This window comes from Alosa sapidissima, chromosome 20 (assembly GCF_018492685.1).
Source record: "Alosa sapidissima isolate fAloSap1 chromosome 20, fAloSap1.pri, whole genome shotgun sequence".
NCBI classification, from domain to species: Eukaryota; Metazoa; Chordata; class Actinopteri; order Clupeiformes; family Clupeidae; genus Alosa; species Alosa sapidissima.
In genome coordinates, this window is record NC_055976.1 from 21769534 (window position 1) to 21774533 (window position 5000).

At 44.8% G+C, this 5000-nt stretch overlaps 1 protein-coding gene across 11 annotated transcripts in view; it reads left to right on the forward strand.

Moving 5' to 3' along the window:
* Window positions 1-5000, forward strand: part of limch1b (LIM and calponin homology domains 1b) — a 125020-nt gene that overhangs the window by 57295 nt on the left and 62725 nt on the right. The gene's annotated exons all lie outside the window — the stretch shown is intronic.

Here is a 5000-nt window from a genome sequence, read left to right on the forward strand (position 1 = left end):
ATCTTCAGGCTTTTATCTTTTAATCTTTTTATCTTCATTCTTTATTACTCAAGCTGTGATATTCTATTCCTCTCCCTTTTTTTGGAGGGGGCTGGGGTGCTCCAGATGTTTTCTAATGCCCACCCCCGCCGGTGGAGTGTGGGAGATGGGTGTGAGGGGTGTTTTTCCCTCCTGGCTGTTGCTCCCTTGCAGTGTGTGTAACCCCTAGACAGAGCTGCTCCCAGCTGGCAGGTGTGTGAGGGTGGGGGCAGGAGTGTGAGGGTGGGGGCAGGTGGGGGCAGGTGTGTGAGGGTAGGGGCAGGAGTGTGAGGGTGAGGGCAGGTGGGGGCAGGTGTGTGAGGGTGGGGGCAGGAGTGTGAGGGTGGGGGCAGGTGGGGGCAGGTGTGTGAGGGTAGGGGCAGGAGTGTGAGGGTGAGGGCAGATGGGGGCAGGTGTGTGAGGGTGGGGGCAGGTGTGTGAGTGGTGGGGGCAGGTGTGTGAGTGGTGGAGTGTAAGGGGTGGAGTGTGAGGGTGGGGGCAGGAGTGTGAGGGTGGGGGCAGGTGTGTGAGGGTGGGGGCAGGAGTGTGAGGGTGAGGGCAGGAGTGTGAGGGCAGGTGGGGGCAGGAGTTGTGTGTCTGTATTTCAGCACATATCTAGACACCCCTGAAGTGATTTATGCAACAAACGTTTACACAACAGTAAAAACTGCATGTAACCTGCACACTTGCTTTACAAGTGTACTAGAGCATGCAAAAATAGATCCATCCCATAATATCATAATGCTGTGCAGGCTTACGCAACAGCTCCACTGCAGACTCTTTGTTAGTTCAATGGCACTGATGTGTAACTGCAGCTACTTCAGCATGTGGCTGTCCCATCCTGAGAATCAGAGTGTATGTGTGTGTGAGAGAGAGATGGAGAGTGGTGTGTGTGAGAGGGAGCCCAGAGTTGTGTGAGGCAGCTGGTGTGACTTACTACTGCTACCATTATATGATGAAGCTGGCTCTCTCACAGACTAACTGCACCATTATATGATGAAGCTGGCTCTCTCACAGACTAACTGCACCATAATATGATGAAGCTTGCTCTCTCACAGACTAACTGCACCATTATATGATGAAGCTGGCTCTCTCACAGACTAACTGCACCATTATATGATGAAGCTGGCTCTCTCACAGACTAACTGCACCATAATATGATGAAGCTGGCTCTCTCACAGACTAACTGCACCATTATATGATGAAGCTGGCTCTCTCACAGACTAACTGCACCATATCCCAAAGTTTTATGGATGGACTTTACCATCTCACTGACTGACTAACTGAAACATTTCACTCTCTCACTGACTGACTAACTGACCATATGTCGCTGTCATATGACTAATATCCCACCAAATAACTGACCCTTCACCCTACTTGCCATCTCATCGACTAAATGAACCATATTCCTTTGGCTTTTTTAAGTATATCAATCCTGCTGTCTCATAGACAAACTGAACAACCGTAACCCTCTAAAGCTTTCACTGAGTCATTTAATAAGTGAAGACCATTTGTCATTACCAGCGGAAGCAGCAGATGTGTGTGTGGGTAAATCCCAGCAGTTGGAGATGTTTTCTGGTGCCTGTGACGTCAATAGTGTTCCTGTGTACCCTGTGTGTGTGAGTGTGTGTGTGTGAGAGAGAGAGAGAGAGAGAGTGTGTGTGTGTGTGTGTGTGTGTGTATTTGTTTGTGTGTGTGTGAGTGTGTGTGTGATGTGTGTGTGTGTGCGTGTGTGCGTGAGTAAGCGCCATCAGTTGGAGTCGTGTTGGTGTGTTTATCAGACACCTCCGTCACTGGGGGAGGCGGTCACCTGATATAACTCATTTGTCTCCATCTTAATCTGCTGCTAGTGATGTCCTCTGCTCCTCGTTATCTCAGGACGTTGGGCTCCTTGTCTTTCCTCCATCTGTTGTTTTCTCCTCCTCTCTCATCTCACTCTATCCTGTCTTCCTCTCACTGTGTTTATCCATCTGTTCTATTATCCTTATCTCTGTCTACAGCTCTCTCCCTCTCTCCCTCTCTCTCTCTCCCTCTCTCCCTCGCTCTCTCTCTCTCTCTCTCTCTCTCTCGGGGTCCTGACCCAGCTGTGAGTGATGGCCATTGTTAGAAGTCCTTTATCTGGAACCAAATCAAAACAAACTTTTGCGTGATGGAGAGACTGCCAGAACAGAAAGGAGGACCGTTAAGGCAAAGAATGCCTTTTTTCAGCGCTTTTGTAAACGTGTGGGAAAACAGATGGGAAACTGGCTTGTGTACTTTTGTCACACCTGAATTGAGTTAACTGGAGCTTGAAATCAACAGTTTCTGTACAGCGTTTGGCAGGTGAAGAGCAGGTTCTTGTGAGGAGAAATTGGTTTTGCTTTTGCTGTTCCAGTGTGAAAAACTGTTATAATTGTTCTGATATAATTGTTCAAATCTTGTTCAAAGGTTGTCTAATGGAGCTTGTGTTCATTTATTTGGATAAGGAATATATCAGAAGTGAGAGTGTGTCTTGAGCAAATTAAGAGTATTGAGTGAATCACCAAGGACGAATGTTGCCATTACATCACATCACAGATGTTTCCTTGAGCCAGTCAACAGTAGACTACAGTGCTCCTGTGTTTGTTGCTAATTGGCTGGTCGGATCTAGGCCATAAAAGCCACACGTTTAATTGGCTGGTCGGATCTAGCCCACAAAAGCCACACGTTTAATTGGCTGGTCGGATCTAGCCCACAAAAGCCACACGTTTAATTGGCTGTTTAAAGTCTCCTCTCATGTTGTGGTGTTGAGGTCATGGAGGTGAGGTTCCGGGCCCAGGGCCTGCATCAGGAACAGGCTCTGTGGACATGAATCTACCTTGTGTTTTTACTTTCACTCTCTCCTCTTCTCTCTCTCTCTCTCTCTCTCTCTCTCAATTCAATTCAATTCAATGAACGTTTCAATAACATTATTGCCAAAGCTCAATTACATGTACACAAAAATATAAATAAATAATGTTTAACAGAACTGTAAATTAAGTAAGACATAAAAGTTAAGAGACAATTCTAATAATAACAATCCTATTATTGTGTATGGCTGTGGCCTCACTGGCTGTCCCTCAGGTTATGGCAGGCTGCTACAAATTTTGCAGCCACAATGGCCACATCCTCGTTCTCATCCGAGGATGTAAGGCAATTTACCCTTATTTGTCAAAGTTCGAAACTCAGGGAGGATTGAATTTAGTTTACTGAATGACAATGTTCGAATTTCATCATATTTCGGACATTCTGTCAAGAAGTGCAGTTCTGTCTCCACAGCCCCCAAGCTGCAGTGTGAGCATAGCCTCTCCTCTCTGGGCAGTCAGGTCTGCCTGTGTCTGCCTTTTTCTATGGAGAGACTGTGCTCACTGAGTCTGTACATTGTCGTGGTTTTCCTAAGTTTTGGGTCTTTTAGTGTACTCAGGTAAGTAGCTGTTGTGTATTCCCGTTTAGGGCCAAATAACATTGTAATTTAGGTTGTGTTTTAGTGACTTCTTTCCAATAGGTGATGTAATTTTCCTTTTCATTGTTTGTAATTTGGTTGGGTCTAATTGTTCTTGCTACTGTAACATTGTCCTGGGCCTCAGTGATGTGGGATGGTGTGAGGTCACTGAGTCTCAGGACAAGTTGGCTAAGTGGGCTCCTTCCTATGTTTTGCTCTTGGCTTTTCAGAGCTAGATGGTGGAGTGAGTCGGGGTGGCTCATTTTAATGTGTTGCCAGAATTTAAGGGCTATTTTTTGAATATTGATTAATAGGGGGTATTTGCCTAGTTCTGCCCTGCATGCGTTGTTCGGCGTCCTCCTCTGTAGCCGGAGGATACTTCTGCAGAACTCTGTATGCAGGGCTTCAGTTGGATGTTTATCCCAGCTTGAAAAATCATACCCCAACCCCCATACCTCACAGCCATATAGTGCTATTGGCTCAATTACAGTTTTAAATATTTTAATCCAGATTCTAATTGGTAGTTCCAATTTAATTGATCTTTTGATGGCATAAAATGCTCTTTTTGCTTTTTCTTTTAGTTCCTTCACAGCCAAGCCAAAGTGTCCTGTTGAAGTTAGGGTTATACCTAAATAGGTATAGTTGTTTGTACGATCAATTTTGATGTTGCCTATTTTAAAGTTGTTTGCATTTCCCTGTAGCCTGGAACGTTTTTGGAAGACAAGTACCTTGGTTTTTTTGAGGGTTTATTTTCAGGGCCCATGTCTGGCAGAATTTTGCCAGTACATCCATGTGATGTTGGAGGCCTTCTTTCGTCAGTGACAGCAAAACCAAATCGTCTGCAAAGAGCAAGCACTTGACTTCAGTGTCCTGTAGCATGAGTCCTGGACCTGCAGAGTTCTGCAATGTGTTTGCCAGCTCGTCTATATAGATGTTAAATAGTGTAGGGCTTAAGCTACAGCCCTGTCGTACTCCCCTCCTTTGATGGAAGAAATCAGTCCTGCTACATCCTATTTTAACAGCACACTTGCTGCTTGAATACATAGATTTAATTATGTCATACAGTTTGCCTCCCACACCACTCTGGATGAGTCTATATAATAGGCCTTTATGCCATATGGAGTCAAATGCCTTTTGGAAGTCCACGAAACAAGCAAATATTTTTCCTTTATTTTGATTTACATGTTTATCAATGAGGGTGTTAAGGGTGAAGATGTGGTCTGATGTTCGATGGTCTGGGAGGAATCCAATTAGATTTTTATGCAAGACGTTGTGTTCTGTGAGGTGATCAATTATTCTAGTGTTAATTATGCTGCAGAGCACTTTACCAAGGTTGCTGTTGACACAGATGCCCCTGTAATTGTTTGGGTCCAGCTTGTCACCACTCTTATATATGGGCGTGATAAGTCCTTCATTCCAGGAATCAGGGAAGTAACCAATATTTAATATAAGATTGAAGAGTTTTAGAATAGCCAATTTAAACTTTACGTCTGAATGTATGAGCATCTCATTCAGGATGCCATCTAAACCACAGGCTTTTCTG